Below are 23,013 nucleotides of genomic sequence, written 5' to 3' on the forward strand. Positions count from 1 at the left end.
ACATCATAGTCTTTAATGTGCAATCCAGTGATTGCCTCATTAAACAGCTGCAAGATATTGACATCTCAGCCAATTAGGCACTTCGACTGTGGTGGGGTTCTTCACCTGCTGTCTTCGAAGCCTTGCAATCGTCTTCCGATACTTGGAAATTTGTCCCTGAATGTACATAATGTCCTTAGGCCGTAGAGTGTGTTTTGAGGAAAAAAATAACGGAGATTCCTGCATTCCATAGAATGACAGAGGCAGAAGGTAAACAATACTGGAGCCTTCAAAGCTTATGAATGTAGATGCTACGTTTCTCTGGGTAATGCGTATTTTTCTGATCTAACACAGCAACAGTCTCTGGTATTAATGTATGTCATGAAAAAGAATGGCTGTCAAGGAAGCACTGTTATAAATACTAAGAAAGAAGACACTTTCTACGGTAAGGACTCCATACACAATTAAAACATGAAAACACGTATCTTCAGTCCAATGCAAAACAGCTAACAACGCTCGAGCGCACATATGGTACAGAGGTTGCGAGAGCGCGCATTACTGCCATACTGCAAATACTAGCCACATTTCTAGCCACATTTCTTTTGTAAAAGTGGCGCACCATACTTTTTCATAGGCCGCTAGCGGCGCGCAACCTTCTTGAATAATCACCATAAAGCCCTCGGCACCTAACGGCATTTGTTCAGTGGCCGCATTTCTAAACGAACCATTTCACGTTACTTTCTTTTCGAACTTCGTCATTGTTTCGAGCGTGCCTCGCAGCTCGGACGCTGCCACGTCGCTGTTATCGCTGTCATCACCCCTCATTGCTGCGCATGATAAAAAAAAAAATGAAATTTAGCGTTACAAATGAGCAGCAGCTGTCTATGGCTTCAAGGCCGACATGCCCCCTCCGTCACTCGTTCATGCTGCTAAGAGTGACAACGAAATACGAAGAGAATATCACAAGGCGCAAAAGAACTTCTTGCGGCCTTACCATGAAGCGGCGACAAATCAGTATAGTGTCAGACCCTGGTAGAACCCAACAACGATCATCAGGCGCATTTTACAGACATCTACACCGTGAGCCTGGCGACCGGGCGACGGGGCCTGACTGGGTTTCGCACGTGCAGCCACATTTTAAACGAAGCTTTATAGGCTCACAAGTGTCGGCGGTGGTGGTGGTGTCACGCTGAAAAGTGGGCCGATCCTGGCAATAGTGCAGAAAGGGCCGAAGCTCAATGGCACATACCAGGGACAAAAAAGAGAGAGACAAACAGATATAAAGAGAAAGAAAGAAAGAGAGATGGAAAGGAAGAAAGAGAGGAATTAGAGAAAGAGAGAAAAAGAAACAGAGAGAACGAGAGAAAGAAATAGAAAGAGAGAAAGATAGAAAGACAGAACGAGAGAGAGAGAGAAAGAAAGGCAAATAGACAGAGGAAGAGCGAGAGAGAGAGAAGGAGAGTGAGAGAAAGCGAGAGAAAGAGGGAGAAAGAGGAAAAAAGAAAGAAAGAGATACAGAAAGAAAGAGAGATAGAAAGAGAGAGAGAAAGAAAGAAAGTAAGAAAATCATCACGAAGGTCAGATACACACGACAAGCTTGTAAGCCAAAGCTTGATAGGCTCTCAAGTGTCGGCGGTGGTGGTGGTGGTGGTGTCACGCTGGAAAGTGGGTCGATCCTGGCGACAGTGCAGAAAGGGTCGAAGCTCAATGGCACATACCAGGGACAAAAAAGAAAGAAAGAAAGAAAGAGAAAGAAAGAGAGAGAGATAAAGAAAGAGAAAGAAAGATAGAAGGAGAGAGAAAAAGAAAGAGAAAGAAATATAGAAAGAGAGAGAGAGAGAAATAGACAGAGAGAATGAGAGACAGAAAGAGAGAGAGAAACAAAGAAAGAATCATCACGAAGATCAGATACATGCACGACAAGCTTCGCTTACCCCCATTTTCTCGACAGGGGAAGGGCTGGTGTTTTTTCTTGATCTGATCTGCCACCTAGCAGAATCGTCGAATCCCCATAGCTCGGCCGTGAAACGGCTCGAGTGTCCACTCTTGTCGTTTACGGTGTTACTCTACGCTAGAACTCCCTAACGTCTTTCGGGGCACATACGTCGGCTCACTTCGTAGTGCGCTTGCGTAGACAGAAAGAGTGAAAGAACCGGGAAGAATCTCTCAGAGCTATATACGCAGCGTTATTGGACCATCATGTTTGTGTAAAGTAAGCAACCGTTTGTTGTGACGAGAGAAGCCGGCATGACGGCTACGATGATATAGTATACGATGGCATGAGGACAGTTTTGCTTTGCTCCAGCGAATTGCAACCTGTTCTTGTAATTGTAATTACCTGGGCTGGTAGCGAAGGTGGGATAGTGTCTCCCAGCGTCTTGGTAGCGTGCTATGTGACAGCGTGACGCACGCGGCTGTAGTCTCAAACAGCTTCCTGGTGTTGGCATGATGGAAACGTGCGTGCGATGGAGGCTACCAGATGTGTTCAGGTTGTTGGGCTTGCGCAGCCTGTGGCGAACGCGTATGGCTGTCAGGCATGCCGACATAAACATGCGTCACACTCAGTACAGCATTATAGAAAATATCTCCTACAATAAACAAATGTACAATGAATTGTCTGAAATGCAAGAGTGGTTCAGTTTGCTGAACCAGATGCTGAATGTCAAGCGATGTCTCAAGACATGTCCTGGCCTATCCTCACTGCGAAGAATCTGCCTTGCTGGGTTACAGAGAGTAGTCGTCACACTAAATGACCGGATCCTTCCAGGAGGGACCCCTGAGCACCGCAAAGCTATATGTGACAGCTTGCTCATGTAACTAATATGGAGCGAAACAATTCAGCTAATCTAGGCACCTCGCCGGAAAAACCACTGGAGTTGTCGTTTAATATATGTACATAAACTTTTTTTATTTATTATATGTCTGTCTCTCTCTCAATCGATGTTAATGAACTCTAGTGGCATGAATTTTCAGCATTAGTTAAAGTGTTGTGTTGTTCTAAGTGATAAAAAGTAGGCAATAAAGAAAAAGAAATTGTGATCCTGGCCTAAAGGTTAGAGCATCGGGTGGCTATACTGAGAGGCCTGATGCCACTTTTGGACTCTTGAATTTTCTTTTTATGCAAGAGACCTGAAATGAGACAGGAACCTACCTACCTACCTGCTTACCTAAAGCAAGGTGCCTTGGGTGAGCCAAAAAATGACATGCAGTAAAATAGAAAATAGAGGAAATTTGTTTGGCACCTGAACGTATAGTGATCTCCAGAAGGACCACCTGTTGGGTTAGTTGGTCCAACATAGTTACTTTCAGATATAGCTCAAAAAAGTACACACAACACACACGAGTCTGTCGTGTCTTCGTGTGTGCTGTGTGTACTTTTTTGCGCTATATCTGAAAGTATAGTGATCGGCCGTGCACGTTATGCTTGCCCTTTGAATAGCGACAGCACGAAAAGATGGAGTGGGCTCTGCGCCACGGTTTTACGAACATTCCAATCCTGAGCACGTTTTACTGTGGTTATTGATGATGTATATGCGCGTTTTACTGACACGCTCCTGTCTCAGCGATGTGCTGTCAAGCTTCAATGTTCGTGTACAAACATTTGTGTACAAGTAAAGAGCACACAAAACAGCCCACACGTGGCGTTTTATCTGCTCTAATTAGATTACTGCGGTTATCTACTGATGAATAATTTCTGGGTTTCACACTGAAGTCATATGGGAAGCTCGTTGTTCTGTTATGGCATTGATATGTTTCGTACTTCAGTGCACATCGCAACACACGTGAAGCGTCGATATCAGACCATTTGCAAAAAAAAAAAGTACTGCACGTCTTGATTTCTAATCCGAGCTGTTGAGAGATATCATATCGAACATGATGTTCTTTCTCCAAATACAGTAGACGATGTGGACTGCGCTGCAGTAGGCCGTCGTCCATAGGTTTTGTACAGGCGTCAATTAGAACGCGGAAGATCGTGGCTCGCGGTCCATTAGGCAAAAGGTAAAACGGCGATCAACGTTCTATATCAAGAAATGTTTCTACTTTTGTCACGATATTATCGCAACGGTAATTAGACAAGCAGAGGCAAACGGATAAATTTTGCAAGGATTCAGAAGACAGCGCCAGCTCGCAGGACACTCCCTATCCGATTATTCGGCACATGTTCTGTGTCATTCGGAAAATTGAGGTGCTGTGTTGAGGGTACGAATTCTACTCTGGCTATCTTGAAGTTACACTATAAGGTTGCAAATACAAACTATACATTTCCGAGGAGTTCCGGATACCAAAAATAAACATTTTTTATAATAAATGTCTGTAGAATGCAAACCATAGACCAGGAAAGCCCGTGGTTCGTCTTGTTTCTTGAATATGTGCAGAGCAGGACCTCCTTCGCATTATTGAGTGGCCGCCAAAGAGAAGTATTGAGTTAATCTGTATTGGTTATTTGCGCTTACTGCATTTACAAAAAGGATCCCTTTGCCACAACAGGAAGCTTGCCATGCCAGAAAAAACAGGTAGCGATGCCTTCCTCAGGTTCGCATACCAACTCTCTGTGACGTCATAACTTCTGGCACCGAGCGAGTGTATCCTTTATAGGTAGTGGCTAAATTGCACTTTAAAGGAAGCAACGACTCTGCCAAAAAACTTCCGAGAACTTTTCTACAACGACATAAATACAATTTTAAACTAATAGGAAATCATTGACGTCTCACTGACTCGGCAGAAATAATATTTAAGCGCGAAATTCACAATGAAGAAGTTTTATCCATTCTGACAAGTAATTATTCATTGATTGATTGACTGATTAAATAATAAATATTTGAGCTGATTGATCAATACGTAAGGTTTAACTTCCCATAGCAACAGCGCGGCTTTGTGAGACGGTATAGTGGGTGGCTCCGGATTAAGTTTGACCACCTGGGGCTTTTTTGTAACGTTAACCCAAATCTAAGTACATGAAGATTTTTTTTTTCGATTTCGTCCCCCCATAGAAATGCGGCCGCAGTGGTAGTTCATCGAATGCACGACATCCTGCTCAATAGCAGAACACCATAACACTGAGGCACCGCAGTGGGCGTACCTTTTATAGCCAACGTTTTACCGCGAAATGATTACAGTTTTGACTGAATATACTTAAACACTGTAAACTGTCCTAACTCTACAAGAGTGATAATTGGGGCTAGTTCTATCGTTAAATTGTCAGCACCGACATTTAGCACGACACTGAAACACACAACACGACGGGCACAGGCACTAGCTTCCCACTAAAGCTTAATACCAGACACGTCGAATAACTGTGCAGAGGAACACATGAAAAAAAAAAAGTAGACAGAAACAATACAGTCAATCGCAGGTTAAAGCTAGCACATGCGCATTGTCGACAAATATTGAGCTGTCACCAGCTGCCATCGAGAAAGCCAATGTCATTTTTAGACAAAAAATTGATGGCGAGCTGACGCACTCATAATCGTCCCTGATCAGTGCATGCTGCCCCGACAATCTAGTATGGGCAGTGATCTCGGTCCCGGAACAGAAACACAGCATTGACAAAATATGAGGCACACCCACAATCGCGGCAATAACATGAAAGGTGACTTTCGCTTATTGTAATTTCGTGCAAGAAGGACATGGCAATTAGGAATGAATTTTGTGCAGTTAGGAATAAATGTTGTAAACTTCTTTAATGAAATTATTAGATATCATTGTCTCCGGAATCGCGAATGGTCGTGTCAGTGATCAACGGGTGAGTAATATTAGCCCTATTAGTTTTTATGTTCTAGTTTTTTTCCCCGCTAACATGTGCTGTCGCTTTTCTCTGTGCAAGTAGGTTTTCTGAATTTGCTTAAAGCTGTAGCTGCTGTAAATGTGTACGTATCTGCTGCCCTATCATGCAATTTGGGCTCTCGTCAAGCTATCCTAACAGCAATTTGCCGAGAAGTCCCTGCAGCGAATTTGCTGGTAAATATTCGAATTGAATTGAATTTCTACAAGTTCTTGTGCTCTTTTACAGGTGTTGATTTAGGCATCGCCCTATCTATCCGACATGCACTCTGCCACAGAATTGTAGAAGGCTATAATACTACGCCTTCGACGCAGGTAACAAACGAATTGTTTAGTTTGACATTGCACTCTCTCTTCCACTTCGCGATCAGCGACGTCATCTTGCATAATTTGGTCAGCGCTAAAACTCTACGAGTGTGGATTACGAACTAGCCCTAACCAACGCTTCGCTATGTTGGCCTAGTTACTTGAACGTCGACGTTGCTGAACAACGCACATGACAGGACTACGTGAAAGAGCCCATGGTGTCGTCTTTCCGCAGTCCCGTTGAGTGCGCTGTTTGTTCAGATTGCCTGAGCGTTGCTTTTTTACTGTCGCTTTAATCACTAGGAAGTATCCCTACGTTGCATTCTACGGCAGTTGATCTTTTTTATTTAAATGCGTAAGCATTTCTATGCCTACCCAACGAGAGAGAGAGAGAGAGAGATAAAACTTTATTGTGTCCATGATGGGGTCTGGGGGCGGCGGGGGTTGGGAGACTACCCCCCCAGGCCTCCCCTTCCTCAGACGGCGGCGGCCAGCCCTTGCTTTCTGGCGGCGTCTTCGGCCATCCGGACGGCCCAGAGCTGCTCTTCTGGGTCCAAGCTGAGCAGCAAAGTCTCCCACTGCTCGGCCGTAGTTATGATGCGTGTAGTGTTAGTGTGGTGGGTATTGGTGGGTTTAGCTTTCGGGCATGCCCAGATGATGTGATCGAGCTCAGCGCGGGTCTCGCGGGCTTTGCAGAGTGGGGAGTATGCATCGGGGTAAATTCGGCGGTATAGCACGGGGTTTGGGAAAGTTCGCGTCTGAAGTAGTCGCCAAGTGGTGGATTGTGATTTATTCAGTGTTTTGTGTGTTGCTGGGTAGCGTTATCGCTCTCTGCAGTAGCGGAGGAGGATTTCTCTGAATGTGACCATGCGGTCACGCGCGTGACCGCGGTGCAGAACTAAGGGCTCGTCAGGATCGGAAGACGCAGGCGACGGATGATGCGCCTGGTGTGTGAGAGCTCGGGCGGCATCGTGGGCGGCTTCGTTTCCAGACAGACCCGAATGACCAGGGGCCCAGATGATCTGTACGCGGCGTTGCCTTGAGGCGGGAGTGCCGGAGAGTAGTTTCCGTGCTTGGGGTGGTATGAGTCCTCTTGTGTAGTTGCGAATGGCCGTTTTTGAACCGCTGATGATGTAGTGTGCATTGGTAGAGGCATAGGCTAAGGCGATGGCCGTTTCCTCTCCTTCTTCGGGTTGAGTGGTGAGTATTGATGCGGCCGCGGCGCGGCGGTACTGCGAGCCCGCGACTATGGCGACCGCCATGGCGTTCTGGTGGGAGTATTCCGCGGTGTCCACGTAGGCTACATCTGCGGCTTGGTCGTAGCGCTTTTGTGGATGTTTAGCTCTGTGTGCAAGTCGCTCCTGATTGTGTTCTGGGTGCATATTACGAGGTATGGGCGATAAAACTAACTGAGCGCGAATGTTTAGAGGGACGGGTACTTTTGGTCCAAATTGGGTGGTATAGGTTATGCCTAGGGTGCGCAGAATGTGCTTGCCCGTGGTGGAGTTGGCGAGTCGTTCGTATTGGGTTATACGCTGAGCTTTAATAAGCTCGTCTATGGTATTGTGAAGGCCGAGGGCATCCAGTTTCTCGTTAGATGTGGGAATTCGAAGCTGTAGGGCTTGCTTATAGGCCCTCTTAATCATGGTGTTGAGTTTGAGCTTATCAGTCGCATTAAGGTGAAGGTACGGGGCGATATAGGTGATCCTGCTCAGGGCGTAGGTGGTTACCAGACGAATCAGGTTGTTTTCTTTCATGCCGTGATGTCGATTTGCGATGCGTGCAATGAAGTCGAGTGGTTTGGTGTACATGACTACCTAATTGCTTGAGCATCTCCGTGTTTCTGCCGTTTTTTTGGATGCGTAAGCCAAGGATACGGATGCTAGGCACTGTAGGTATGAGTTGCTGATGCACGTGGAGTTGTATCTCGGGGGGATGAGGGTCTGGGCGTCGACCTCCCCACGTAGGCTTGTATAGAAGGAGCTCCAATTTCTGTGGGGAGCAACCAAGGCCGCGTGGTTTACATATGCAACAACCTCGTTGATGGCTTGCTGCAGCGTGTCTTGGATGTCCCAGTCGCGGCCCCCGGTGACTCACAGGGTGATGTCGTCCGCGTAGAGGCTATGCTTGAGGTTGGGGATGCTAGCTAATGCAGGTGGTAATCCGAGCAAGGCCATGTTAAACAGAAACGGGGACAGAACCGATCCTTGAGGCGTACCTTTGCTGCCAAGGTGAATAATTGGCGACTGCAGCCCTCCGATGGTGATGGTGGCAGTGCGACCTGTAAGAAAATCCTTGAGTTATATGTTCGGTGTCCAACCTGGAGTTGTGCCAGTTGGGTCAGTATGGCCTCATGCGTGACGTTATCGAAAGCCTTAGTTAGGTCTAGCCCCAAAATGGCTCTGGTGTCCAGCCTCGAACTTTTATCGCCATCGATAATTTGGTGCTTGAGCTGAATCATGATGTCCAGAGTAGAAAGTTTAGCGCAGAAGCCAGCCATGGTATTGGGGAAGAGATCGTAGTCGTCCATATGTTTGTAAGCGTGTGAGGATGACGTGTTCCAGGACCTTTTCCGACGCATGAAGTAAGTGAGATGGGGCGGAGGTTTTCGAGTAGGAGGCGCTTCCCGGGTTTGGGAATCATAATGATTTTGGCTTCTTTTCATTGTCGCGTGAGTTGTCCAGTTAGCCAGTACGCGTTAAAATAAGCCGCGAGGCTTTTAGAGAATCCTCATCTAGGTTGCGAAGCATTCTATTAGTAATGCCGTCAGGTCCCGGGGCCGAGTTAGGGCGGAGTGCGAGGATGGCTGCACGTACTTCTGCTGATTGTATGGGCGCGTCCAGATGGTCATTAGCGGTGCCAGTGTACGCTGGAGCGGCTGTAGTAGGTTGAGGTCCTACGTAGCGGTCGATCAGCTCTTGAAGAATCTGTGCGTCCATGCCCGGATGGGTGTGAATTATCTTTTGCAAGCTGTGCTGTTGTGTGTTCTTGCTGTTGGCCGGATCGAGGAGGCAACGAAGGATATTCCACGTTTTGGGTACGTTTGGTTGCCGCTCCATGCTGTCGAATGTGCTGTGCCAATTTTGACGAGTAAGTTGTTGTGCATAGTCTTCGATATGAAGAGCGAACGTGGCAATGTGTTTTCTGAGCGTTCGGTTGAGCTTGTTACGTTTGTATCTGCGCTGCAGACTGGCGAGGTCTTCCCACATATGCAGTAACTTTCTATCTGCCTCCCGCAGATTGGCTTCCTCTGGTACCAATTTAGTTGTTTCGCTCACGTCTTGCAGCAAAGATGCGACCCAATCTTCCAAAGGGGGTTGGGTACCGGAGGGAGAGGTGATGGCTCTGGCCAGCCGGAATGCGTCCCAGTCTGTGAGGCGGAGTTGACGGCCCTTGGGCTTTCACGGGCCCGTTCGAACTGTGGTTTGGATTATATAGTGGTCGCTGCCCAAATTGTCTTGTGTGTTGATCCAGTCTGCCTGTTGTATTCGTTTTGCGAATGCCAGCTCCGGAGTAGTGTCTCTGCTAACGTTGTTTCCCACACGAGTTGGACAGGTTGGATCCGTGACAAGAGTAAGACCAAGGTTCTGTCCGTCAAGCCATAGTTGTCTTCCCTTTCGGCGGTCCACCGGGTCTCCCCGTGCCACCGCAGGGGCGTTTAGGTCCCCTACAATGAGCAGGGGGGCTCCTCTGGCTACTTGATCTGCTTTGGTGAAGAGTCGTAGAAATCTATGTTGTTGTTTGGGGTGGCTGTATACATTGAGGATGAAGAGGCTCTGTTGCGTGCTCCTTGCAGACGGGATGATCTCCAGGAGAATGTGGGCTGCTGTATCAATGCCTGTGTGATGTTGTATAACCGGAATGTTTCGCCTAACTAGTGTGGTTACTTGGGGCCTGCGTCCATCATCCGAAACTAAGGAGTACGCCGCATATTCCGACAGCTTAGCCAGTTCTCCGGTCCCTTGTAATGCGATAATATCGGGGGAGGTATGATGTGCGAGAGAGGTAATGTATTGCTGTAAGTGTGCTCGTTTTCGCCGGAAGCCCCAGCAGTTCCGCTGCCAAATGCAGTAGGTGGCTCGTTCGCGATTACTTGCAGCCATCTTTGTCGGGACGGGAGTACGGCTTCTTTAGGGGACCTGCTCTGGGACAGAGTAGGGAGTTTTCCAACTCTGTCAAATGGGTATTGAGATTCTGAGCCAGGGTCGCGACCATGTCTTGAAAGGCTTTGTGCGTATCGTCCATTTTTTCCTGCCACTGTTTTTCTCTTGTCGCAAAGGCCTGCTCAATTATGGGTAGTAGTAGCGTTTCGAGTTTCGCAGTAAGGAGCGTGTCCATTGTGCGTTCGAGAGCCTTTGTAATGGAGGCGTCGAGCAATCCTGCGAGCTTGCAGTCTAATGCTTCGTTGAGTTTACGTTCTATCCGCTGTTGCAGCTGAGTGAGAGCCTCAGAGTTGACACTCCCTTCTGGAGTATATGCTGATGATGTCGCTTGTGTGATGGGTTCGAGGGCTTCGCGTTTGTGCGGGGTTGATTGTTGAATGGTGTGCGGGGACTCTACTGCAGGGACAGGAACAATGTCTGCATGTGATGTTAATCGTTTGGGTTGTGTGTCTGCAAGTTGTGATTTGAGCTTAACGTTTTCTGTCTTGAGGTCTTGTATCAGGAGCTCCTGCATGAAGCTGTGCATGGTAGCATCACTAACTGTGTTCACTGTGGTTGCTTTAGGTTGTTTGGTGTGACCTGTGTGGGAGACAATGCTGGCCCAGCTTACCTTGGAGGGTTCGTCTTGGACTTTAGCTGTGGTCGCTCTAAGGGTGGCAATTCGTTGATGCTGCGTCGGTGTTAAATCCGGTCCGCTTCGGGAGTGGCTGCGTCCCTATGACTGACTGCGACCTCGGCAGTGGCTGCGTCCACAAGACTGGCTGCGTCCACCAGACCGGCTGCGTCCAGGAGACCGGCTGCGTCCACGAGAGTTGCTGCGTTCAGGAGCTAGTAGTTGGGGCGTCGACTTCAGTGTTGGCTGAACTGAGTCTCCACTTGCAGAGGTCGATGGCCGAGTCTCCTGGTTCGCTCCTTCTTGTTCCAGTCGTAGGCGTTCCCTTCGTCGTTGGAGTAGGAGGTGTGGTGTCTTGAAGCGGCGATGACAGGCCTTATCGCCAGTCGTATGGTCCTTGCCGCAGAGCGCGCAGCAAGGGTGACAGGTATGATCAGCTGGCGGATTTACTGTGTCACATCTCTTGCATTTCTTCTGGGTCGGAGTGGGGCATACATCGGCCCTGTGGCCGACGGTGCCGCAGATGTCGCAGACCTCAATGCGCTTCTTATGTAGACAGCATTTGTATTCTGCTCCGCGATAGTAGACATGGTACGGTACTTGCTTTCCGTCGAATACGATGAGCACTGAATTCGTGTTGCCCATGCGTCGGGCCTGCAGAGTCGTAGGGTTCTTCTTGTAAACGAGGCTCTTGGTAATGTCTTGTTCCGTGCCATATGAAGCTTTGTTATGTGTAACTCCTTTGGCTGTGTCTTCCGGCGGTGTGGCGTATGCTGTGGCAGCGTACCAGAGTGCTCCGATGGGGAGACTGCGGATGCGGCAGTATTTTTCGGCGTTAGACATGATTGGCGTGCTAACCACAAGGACGTTGTTATCAGTGCATGAGCGATATATGTCTTCCTCAGCTTCTTCGGTTGTAATGCCCGTGATCTGCAATATTGAGTCACGTATCTGGGCGTCTCCTAGTTTGGACACGTTGAAACCGTCTCTTGGGCGAATGACGATCTTGATATCGTTCTTAGGAAGTCGCGGTTGCCAGTGGGGCTCGTGGGCGGCGTAGGGCGGACTGCTGGGTACTCTCGGTGCGTGCGCTTTCTGTTGCATGGAGGGAGCCATGTACGAGTAGGGGTGATGCCTGCGTGGTGTGGCGTTGCTTGTGGCGGTGGCTAACAAGCCACCCTTCTTCAGGGGTAATTTCTTCGGGTGTTATTTCCGTGCCTTCAACCTCTACTACATCCATAATGAGGGGAGGGGCGGCGCTTACTTGATCTCACCGGGGTGCGAATCGTTGGGCGAAGTCCCCAGGAGCCGGGAAGACTGTAATAGCGACGCCGCGCGCGTTCGCGGCTGCGGTGCCCCTGTTTCTCGGCCAGACAGAGGAGCTGAAGATCTCGTTAGGGTTAAGAATCGACGCCGTGACCGGCTCGAACTTTTGGTCGTAGAAACCCTTTTCCTGGGTCCCTGGCGTCGGGACTGCTCTTGATCGGTAGCTGACCACTTCGAAAACTGGTTCCGATGTTAGTTTGGGTCCAGCGATGGTTTTTTGAACACAAGAGATTAAAATTTACGGAGCCCATGCGAGGCGCGTGCGCTTCGTCAGCGTCGTCGTCTTCCTTCCTACCCAACGAGAATCCTGTTCGTCCGTCACGTAAGAGGAATGCGATGGCCTGTACCCCCGCAAGCAATGGCTCATACCTACGTGAAGCAGAGGCTACAAGCGCTCAGCAAAGTGAAGCGAACAGTGCATACATTCATTGAAATCACCCATACAGGCTACAGCACACAGAACAGCATACGTTTCAACAAAGAACGAGCTAAAATCAAGCATCTGAACCATCAATAAAGCATTGCATACCCCGCTCAGCACATGTAGTGGTGGTTTAGAAACAGCTTCGTTTCACATCCAGGTTGATAAGAACCGATAAGAGTTGATAAGTGTCGGATCACGTTCGATAAAGTGGACAACGACCGATGAGGGTTGATAAGGGTTTATACTGGTCGGATTAAGTTTCATGACGATGATAACGACACCGGACTGCGTGGAGATGAGCAAGTGGCACAATGCTTACTCATTCTTAGACTAAATCCCAGATTAGTTTCTGCGTGAAGTTTTTGCAGAAAGTTCCTCGTGTCGATTTTTCCGCTCGAAGTGCACGAAGGTGCCACACGTCGCCGCACACCGAGTTGGCCGAGGAAGCGCGGCGCAAGCGGCCGCGTCCAATTAGGCGTTCTTTATCCCGCGTGCCGCATTACGGATCGGCTGGCCTCTGTCCCGGCGCTTTTTTTTCCACCGTCATCTTGATTTACGGCCGTCGCCCCTCCCCCGGACTGACCGGCGGTACCGTCCGGCTTGGCTCGGCGACGTTGGCGCGCCGGAAATCGACGCGATCGCGCTTCTTCGACGCGCGCTGCACACTACGCTACCCTCCACACTAGCGAGACACCATTTGTCATCGAGGGGAGGGCGGCCCGGTTGACGACGTAGGCATACGGAGACAGCTTGGCGAGATGGTGCGGGGGGGGGGGGGGGGGAGGGCTTCCTGTTGTCGAAACAATTAGAAGCGAAGGTGGTCGCGGAGACTTCGTGCGGGCACGCGAGACGATGTCTACGCGGAGAGTGCGTTTTGCCGATTCATTTGCTGCGATAGCTCTTACGAGCCAACTTTTCTGGTCGCTTTGATGTCAGCCGGCATCCGTCGGCTCTAATCCCAAAACTCATTGCCGGAATTTTCTAAAGAAAGAAAGAAAGAAAGAAAGAAAGAAGGAAAGAAAGAAACGTCGTAGTGGCCCGCAAGGAGTAGAACTCCAAAGAAATTGTGAGTCAAAGAGTTTAAACTTGCTTCTACAGCGCTTCATGATACGGAAGTGGCTCTTACAGCTGCGACTTAATGCGTGGCAGTTTTTTGGCGGGCTAACGCCCAATAACATTCTTCGTTTTTACCTGCTCTTCCTGATGACATTTGATGACGTAGGACATATGTCGGGTGTATGTAGTCTCTAACCTTTCGAATAAACTTTCAGTGGCAAGCAGCGCTGTGTCCTGTCTTTTCTCGTGCTTTAGCTTGTGTCCTAATTGTTCGCTTTCCGAATTAGCCATGCTTCCATACCAACTCGCCCATCTTTCGCTTTTGATAAACTCTTAGCTGCTCCACCCTTGCTTCAGTAATATATACAGGTAATGCTCCTGGAAGATACTGTGCCAGGCTTCTAGAAAGCTCGCAGAACAGATTGGCTGACGCCACGCTCTGCGACTTATCCGCGAACCAGTGCTCATGTGAAACAATATAAATGCAGCCAGTGGCAAGAAGCGAAAGGCAGGACAAGAAACAGAAGCAAGGAAGAAGAAGAACGTAAACTTTATTATCAAATCGCAAGGAAGATTCGCGTCTTTTCTTTTCTACCATCAAGGAGCGCCACCTATACAAACCGACAGCACTCCAACTACAGGCATCAACGTTTTCTTTTCAAAAAAGAGACTGCTCGCTCACATCTGCGAATGCTTACTTCAACCGCAAAAAGCAGCGCGAGACTCCGCGTAATGTTACGCCAGGTATCACGTCACTGCTTGAAATTATGCTTTAAAGTGCCAATTTTCTTCCCGCAAGCAAATGCTTCAAGTTTGCGCTGTCCCCGTGAAATAATTACACCCACAGTCCACACTGGTACCTTATAACTGTCACCCAAGCTGGTGTATGACGACTATTAGAGCTCCAGGGTATGACGGCTATTAGAGCTCCAGGCCAGCCATACTGCTGTGCATCCTAGGCACGTGGCCGCTCGGGGGTATACTCCGTACACAATGTAAAAAAGACCGTCGAAAGCCTACGCGAGGCGGCCGGGATAGGAGAGAGAACAGAATATTTTCCGCATGGGCACGCAGCCTGGATTTCAAATGTACTAAGGGTGCTAAAGCATGCGACCAACGCAACATTGTAGTCTTTTAATGCCCTCAAGTTGATCCTCGTCTGGCATTCGATATCCTTGCGCAATATACGCCAGTCTTATTGCTAATTTTAATTTCTAATTTCCGCATAACAAAGGAATACTACAGGGGTCCGCTGCTATTCCTTGTCTACATAAACGACTTAGTTGTCATTCACTAACCAAAACCTTCTTTTACGCCGATGACGCCACTGTACTGGCGACCGATCGGTCGATTACTTCCCTGACTGCAAAGTTAAACGTCGATTTGTATAATATTTGATCCTGGTGCTTAAATTCTCTTAAAATAAATCCTTCCAAAACGTCATTTATGTTTTTTCATTCCAGTCACAGTTCATTCCAGTCACTATCTGTTCCCGCTGTCAACTTAAACTCACATGTCGTAAGTGCATGTGATGCACTTACGTAAGTACGTAAGTGCACTTACGACGTAAGTGCACTTACTGCATGTCCATGCAGTAAGTGAATGCACATTAGTTGGTGTAACTGTGGATTCAAACTTTAAATTCACAAGACATATTGACTATTTGAAGCGTGAAGTGGCTACGGGTATTAGAATTCTGCTTAAAGATAGGTTTTATTTCAACAAAGCAATGTTGTTACCCTTCTGTTATTCGTTCGTTCACAGCCGCATCGACTGATGTCTTACAACATGGGGTAATACCTATCCATCACATGTAACACCGCTACAACACTTGCAGTACCAAGCCGTCCGTATATTGTCGTTCACCCATTGTGTTATAGTGACTCTAGCTTTACGAACACAAAATACTCTGAGCACATAGCCATTGCTAAATATGAAATAGCCGTAATGCGATCCAATATAATTCATAATCCTCCCCTATGAGGCATAATTTCTGGGCCTACTCTCGTTAATTTAAATAGGACAAGATTCGCGGCTCACGACAATCTGGTATTACCGTTTGTACGTGCCAATTATGGGAAACAAACCGGCTACTTCACAATATTATCTGCTTGGAACAACCTCCCTCCATTACTTCAAGTTATCTACATCATAGGCCTTTTCAGAAAAGCATGATTGACTTTTTGACTAGATATTATAACTAAGTTTCTCCATATATCAAACGGCTTATATGTAATTCGCATTTTCTCCTTCTATTCTTTCTTCTTCTTCGCTTCTGTTATCTCTTGTTTCATCTTGCAAATTCTGTATTCAACCTCTTTTCCGTCGATAGATCATTTCGCTACGCTTTATTGTGTACGCCTTCGCTGTTGTTCCGGTTGTGCTCTCTCTCTCTCTCTCTCTCTCTCTCTCTATATATATATATATATATATATATATATATATACGGGACAAGAAGAAAGGGAACCGAGGGGCCCGATTTTTGAAAATCATAGCATAAGAAGCCATCAAACAGTGACACCAAGGACAACATAGGGGAAATTACTTGTACTTACTAGTTGAAATAAACATATGATAAATTAAAGAAAATGAAAATGGATGACAAAACAACTGGCCGCAGGTGGGGAACGAACCCACGTCTTCGCATTCCGCGTGCGATGCTCTCACCAATGAGCTACCGCGGCGCCGTTTTCCCATCCACTATCTGGGGTATTTATGTCTTAAAACTAGAATTAACCCTGGGAGTGTTAGCCAGCGCCATCACTCACGAGCCTAGGTTTGTAAGTGGTCATCAGCTGTACGCATCATCAGCTGTACGGTGTTTATTTTTATCTCAGTCGATCACTGTCAGGAATGCCGCTTTCAGTTCGCGTCGATTGAATGCACCATAAGAGGCCAGTGCGGCGATTGAAACTGCACACCATGCGTCAGCACTGTTTAGAGTTTCCAACCTGTTCGAGTAAATTGGCCGAGGGCCGTCGTTCCGGAAACGGGGACACACAGGACGGTACGCCATCCAAACGATAAAGTATCACGAAAAGTTATTGATAGAGATTGTAATCAGGCGATGTCGATCGCAGTTATTGTAATCAGGCGATGTCGACCGCTTGCGCTCTCAGTCAGCGATAGAATGCCGCAAGCCTCATGGGCTAGCAAAGAAAATACAAAAATTGTGGCTGTTTTGCAAATGCGACTTTCACCGCTGCATACAGTCGAACCCGTATATATCGACTCTGAAGGGGATCACAAAAAAGTTGGATATACAGGTAATTCGATATATAAAATAAAATTTTTTACAGAAATTTTCAAGGGGATTTTACAGCTGTTCCATATGCACAACAATTCGTTATACTGTGGTTTCGATATATCCAGGTTCGACTGTAAACCATTGCACTGTGCCAACCACTGAAGAAGACCATTGTCTATAATAATATAACCCACGGATTTTGTTATTTTCTCCTCACAATTAAGCGGGTGTACAGAGAACTATTAGCGACAGCTTCGTCGTACACGGCTAAACATCTTGTACGGCTAAAGTTTTTTCACGCCGAGCACTATAGTGTCCGCTCACGATGACACGTGAAAATGCGCCAGCTTGTACCCGCAGGCCCACCCGAGCAGGCGCGCATAAACATGCGAAAGATAATCGCGCGCTCTCACTTCTGCGGCGCAAATTGCGGGCTACGAACGCCCGGTGCTAATAACTTAAGAGCTTCGCGTAATACCATTTACCTGCCGCCTTCGCGGCATGCCAAGGACACGAGTGCTCGTGCGCGTGCCGTACGGGCAAGCCATATAGTCGGCGCACCGCTCGTTTGATTGGATGGAAGTGCAGCTGCCTTTTCCGTCAGTCTTGCAAGCAGTGCTTCGGAGAACACGCCATGGTTGCTCAGTGACTATGGTGTTGGGCTGCTAAGCACGAGGTTGCGGGATCGAATCCCGGCCACGGCGGGCACATTTAGATGGGGGGCGCAATGCGGAAACACCCGTGTACTTAGATTTAGGTGTGCGCCTTAAGGAACTCCCGGTGGTCCACAGTGTTCCGGAGTCCCTCCACTACGGCGTGCTTCATAATCAGATCGGGTTTTTTGCACGTAAAACCCCATAATTTTGAAGTGCTAAATCGATGAAAATGGTCAGAGGAGCAAAAGCCGCGTATTTGTTCAATTGCTACACACACAAAAAAAAAAAAAAACAAAGAAAGTCATGTGTTTAGGTTTTACGTGCCAAATCCAGGTTATGATTGTGAGCCATGCCGTATACTGAGGGACTCCCAATTACTTTGATCACCTGGGGTTTCCTAACGTGTACGCAAATCTAAGAACACGACCGATTTTGCATTTATAGTCCCCATCGAAATGCAGCCGCAGCGGCCTGGATAGAACCCGCGACCTTCGAGCTCAGCAGCGCCACGCGTGGCCACTGGGCCGCAGAGGCGTTTCCTTTTGTTACGCTCATCGTTGAGGTGACGACTTTACACTTAGTTTGTGCACTTCCACCCGTCACCCGATATTTATTCCCCAATTAATACTGCTTCCTTCAATTTTATTTCTGATCAGAGTAAGAAGTGCCTGGTTTCTGGCGATGTTTAATGTACAGTGTAGTTTGCGCCTATAACGTTGAACGAAGTGTTGCAATTTTGGTCAGAAATTAATCGCCACATGGACACGTGATTGCAAAAAAAAAGAAACAAAAAAAGAAGGAAACAATGCGATAATTATCACACCTGAAAGTTCTGCGGGGAGCCTTGAGAAGAGACGAAAACACGCCTAATTATTCACTGCTAACTTGGCTCTAACGAGTTACACGGTGGTACTCAACGTGCTTAATTTACCGGACCTCACGCGTGCAGGCAACTACCAGGAAGACTAGGATGATGTAGCGGAGGACGAGGCTGAATTGCAAACCGCCGTTGCAAAAAAAAAAAAAAAAGAAGAAGAAAGAAAGCTGGCGGTGATGATCTGGCCCTTTGCCGGCAGTCGATGAGATAGCGCCACTTGCCTTTCCAGAAAGTGCTGACCGTCGAAAGTGGAGGTCATGATTACTCGAGTAATTGCATCGTCGTATAGACGTGTTGTTTCTTAAGTGGTTAGGTGCGCTGGTCTTACAGCTTGATGGGATCTTTACGTGCGCCATCACAAGCGACGCTGGAATTCCTTAAATTTAGTACTTCCATTTCGTGCCGCCGCAAGGAACTAGGCGATTCGCACCTCGAGTCGGTTTCTTGGCAACGTCGGCGGAGTGTCATTGCGCCAAACGTGTTTTAGCCGGTGTTTGTTTTGCGCTCAAAAGTCGCGAGTCGAGAGCTTGGTGTACGACCATCTCTGCCCGGTTTGCCCTCTTTATATCTCAGAGGCAGTGTTTGCCCACACGTCGGTATGCTCACTTGCCAGCACAGTGATTCACACTCAGTCCATACTGTTACACACTTCACAGAGGGGGGAAATAAACTTTCGTTCCGAGGCGGGATTCGAGCCCGCGTACCCCCGGTGCGAAAGCGAGCGTCGTAACTAGGGAGCCTACATGCAAGCGCAGCGCTTGCATGTAGGCTCCCTAGTCGTAACCACTATAGGCGACACAGCCACGCCTACAGCGCATGTATTTATGCGAACCATATGATTACGTTCCAGCGTCGTCGTTTTCGTCCACAGCTGGCGCGTTCGTACGCTCGTGCTCTGCGAGGTGAAGAGGTTTTGCGCGCTATGAGAGCGAGACAGACAGACAGACACAGTAGTTGCTCTGAGAGGTCGCCGCTCTTAAGGGCTGCCTCCCAGTCGGTTAGAGTGGTAAGCGATGGAGCTGTGTAACGCAGGGCATTGCCAGAGCATATGAGATAAAGAGGAGTACGCCTCCCCACAGTCTACATTAGGCACGAAGTGACTGAATGGGCCCCTGAAGGGGAACGACCCCGTTTGGAGCATGCAAAAGACGCCGAAGCACGGGATGTGGTTGTCCCCGTGCGTCCATCGAGCTTGGCTCAGCTCAACCTTGCCACTCGCTCAGCGATAGCGCAAGTCGGATCGCGCTCGGTCAACTGCTTCGGTTGTCGTGTCAACTATGAAGATGGAAAAGATAAGAGAGATGAGCTTGATCAGGCGTGCAAGGCACGGACGACGCAGGAAACAGGCCAACCAAGCATTAGACGAAGGTGGCTAAATCGGGGCATCGCATATCTTGTGCGGCTGTGTGTTGTTCTAACACCGGGATTTACACTTCTGCGAAGTTTTTCAGGGGCGCTATAATGTAAAATGATTCCAAACTGTTTTGATTCCAAACTCCTGACGTCAAATTTACGTAACCACCGACGCAAGCATCGGGCGGTGACCCGTTGTCTGACCAACCCAATAAGACACTCTACCCGTTTATAGGAGGTCACCTTTGTTCGCTTTCAAAACCAATAACGTGGTCTACACTCAGTGGTTTTTCTTATCTAATTGGCTGACAAGAGGCGAGGATCACGCTTAATGGAAAGAGTTTCCATGGGGCCGAGCCAGCACAGTGAAAATAGATAACTGCATGAAGAGGGTGGTGCCGGCTTCTCCGATTGGTCCGCTTCGCCTTACTTAGCTTGCGGTGGCTGGTCGAAAATCGCGGCGGCGTGCAACGGAAGGATAAGAATGTCGCTAAAACAGATCCTCAGCAAGGAAGAGTTGGCAGAGTGATGTCGTATGCATGCCGAAAGGGCTCGATAACGTTTTACTGCGACGCAAAAAGGTTTATCGTACGCAAATTAATACATGCTCACCGGTAGGTGCGAGTAGCGAGGGCCTGAGCAATCGGCTGGCAGCCATCTTCTATTCCTTTCGGAACGGGGCAGTCTGTAGCTATTCAGAAAAAATTTCAGTTTTGTTCGGCATATTAATGCATTTTTTTCGCGTACACGTCACTTTGACGCGGTGAGTTTTCGCGGTTTTGTGACGTCGCGTGACAGACAGGCGAAGTGGGCGTAGCCAGGCAACATTGGACCAATAGCGGAAGGCTAATGGGGAAAAGGCGTCGAATCAGGAATGATTATTTTTTCGTGCGGTTTATTCATCCATAATCAGTGTGTGCACGTTATATCAGATGGGGAGCTATCGCGGTTTTCGTGACGTCGCGTGACAGACAGGCGAAGTTGGGAGTGGCTCTAAAATGTTTTGACCAATCGTGGAGGCTGATTGCAGAAATTGGAATCAAAACAGTTTGGAATCATTTTACGTTATAGTGCCCCAGGTTTCCTAATGACAGCAGGGAAGCACAAGTACTCCACTCTATTTTCTGAACAGGTATTCATTTTGCATAAGTAAATCAGTTCTGTGTAAGCCTGAGTGCACTGACATAAGAGCAGTGTCGCTCGACTCATTCGTCATGACGGCAGCCCATCTGCTGCCATGAAATACTTGTAACGAAGGGCTTGAGTGCGTGTTTGTTGGGCTTTACATTTTGTTCACTCTTAATATTTCTTGACATGTACAGCCAAGGTAAAGTAAAAAAAAAGAAAGAAAGACATATGCGTGATGGTTAATAATTTTCGCATTAGTTTGGATCTTCTGGAATCTATGTTCGCTTAAGATGTACAAATTTCAGTTGCGAATGAAAATTGCTTCTGCAGATTGACGTTTTCGCACTGCGTGTAGAGGTTAGTGTTTTTCCAGTACAAAACGTATGAATAAAAAGAAAAGCGTCCAAATTTTACTTGTATTGAGTTTTGGCTGACTGAGAAATTGGCCAGTCAGCCGCTTCACAACACTTCACAACACACGAACAAAGTTAACGAATGATGGTGCCAGGAAGTTATTTTCTCTATGCTAGCCCCCACACTATCTGTGGACTAGTTGAACTGTAGCCCTAAGTTTAACCACACGTGAGGAATTTCAAAATCAACTACTTTCGCGAAATGACGAAATGTAACATTTTTAACGACTATTGGTAACGACTATTGGTAATGGAAACCGTTTGCTATATGAGTATTTCTCATAACTGCATGGCGCAGGTGTGAACCAGCGATGCCCCAGTGATTTAAAGAATGAATGGAAGCTTGCAAGGTAAACGCGGCAGAAAGAACGTGCTTCCCAAACACGGCACATTTAAGCGGGTTCTGCTCCGCGATTTGGCCAATGTCGCGGCCAGCGGACCTGCAAGAGAGCACGAACGCAGCCCATAGAGTAACATCGTATGTTACTCTGTGCGCAGCCCGCTTGCATGCGAAGTGGGAAAGGAGGACTTCCGCGGCAACCCTCCTCCTCTCGACTGCGCGACCCCTACCTCTGCCTTCTGACCTCATCAGGGATGTCATGAAGACATTGTTTTGTTTGTGAATGATTTCCAGTTCGATATCCGGCAACCGCCAGTGGTGGAAGCGAGTGCCCTCCTTTGGGACCGAGTGTCCCAAGGCAGCTATAGGCAGTTTCCGCACCCTGATTATACCCTCGGTATAAACGATAACGAACGTGGGTGAGTTTGACTTGACGCGAGCATGAACAACAGTGCATTCTGGCTAACGTTAGTATCGACTAAAGTCCGTGAGAGTGAGCTTGAGTGGCCGTGAATATGAAGGTGAGTAATTGTAAGGGCGAGTGTAAGCGGACACAAGTGCGAGCATTAGTGGCTGCCGTTAAGTGTGAATGGTAGCCAGTACGAATGCGAGTGAATGTTGGCGAGTAAATGTGGGCGTGGATGGAGCGTGATTGAGTGCTGATGAGTGTGAATACACGTGAACGGCAGTATAGCAATCTGAAAAAAAAAATATATGAGTGCGTATTAGTAGGTTTCCATGTATTGTGTCGAACTGTAGTGTTTCCATCGGTCATTAAAAAGAAATAGTAGCATATATTTGCGTGAAAAACCAGTAGAAACCTGTATAGCAATGTGCGTTGTAGGGCGAACTGGTACATATTTTCACCCGTCTGGTATCGTCTGTAGTCCCTGTCAATTTTGTGTTCGTTCCCATCCTCTATACAGTACGGATTGTGAACGCTCCCGGACTTTTCTGACCATGACTGCTGACTGGTTCGCTGCTGCTATGCCGAATAGCTAACACCCCCCCCCCCCCCCCCCCAAGAAAAGCAAGAAAGCAAAAAAAAAAAAGAAGGAACTACGTGCCTTATGATAACACTGAACCTCGACCCGCAGCACAGATAGCAGCCCGATGCTCTAAGCATTAGGCCACAATCTTATTTTCTTTATTTACCTCATTTCAAATCACAATACACATACAAATTTTCTTCAAAATACAAAACATGCAAACCAAACATGGTTTCTAACATGGCAGCTCTAAAACTTCAAGCGAACAAGGCCATCTTGCAACTCAACCCACTAGGGGGTGTTCGGGTTGCGCCCTTTATACATAAGGTAAGTACGCTGCACTTTAAATGAAATTTTCTCGC

The 23,013-nt window shown here is 47.7% G+C and overlaps 1 protein-coding gene and 1 non-coding gene across 2 annotated transcripts in view; one reads left to right on the forward strand and one right to left on the reverse strand.

Annotated features, from left to right (window-relative positions):
* LOC119465218 (uncharacterized) overlaps nt 1-23,013 on the forward strand; it is a 165,115-nt gene that overhangs the window by 71,054 nt on the left and 71,048 nt on the right. The gene's annotated exons all lie outside the window — the stretch shown is intronic.
* On the reverse strand, nt 16,261-16,332 carry Trnap-cgg (transfer RNA proline (anticodon CGG)). Its single transcript has one exon. It is a non-coding gene; the product is annotated as a tRNA-Pro (tRNA).

The sequence above is a fragment of the Dermacentor silvarum genome, chromosome 9 (assembly GCF_013339745.2).
Source record: "Dermacentor silvarum isolate Dsil-2018 chromosome 9, BIME_Dsil_1.4, whole genome shotgun sequence".
In the NCBI taxonomy this organism is placed as follows: Eukaryota; Metazoa; Arthropoda; class Arachnida; order Ixodida; family Ixodidae; genus Dermacentor; species Dermacentor silvarum.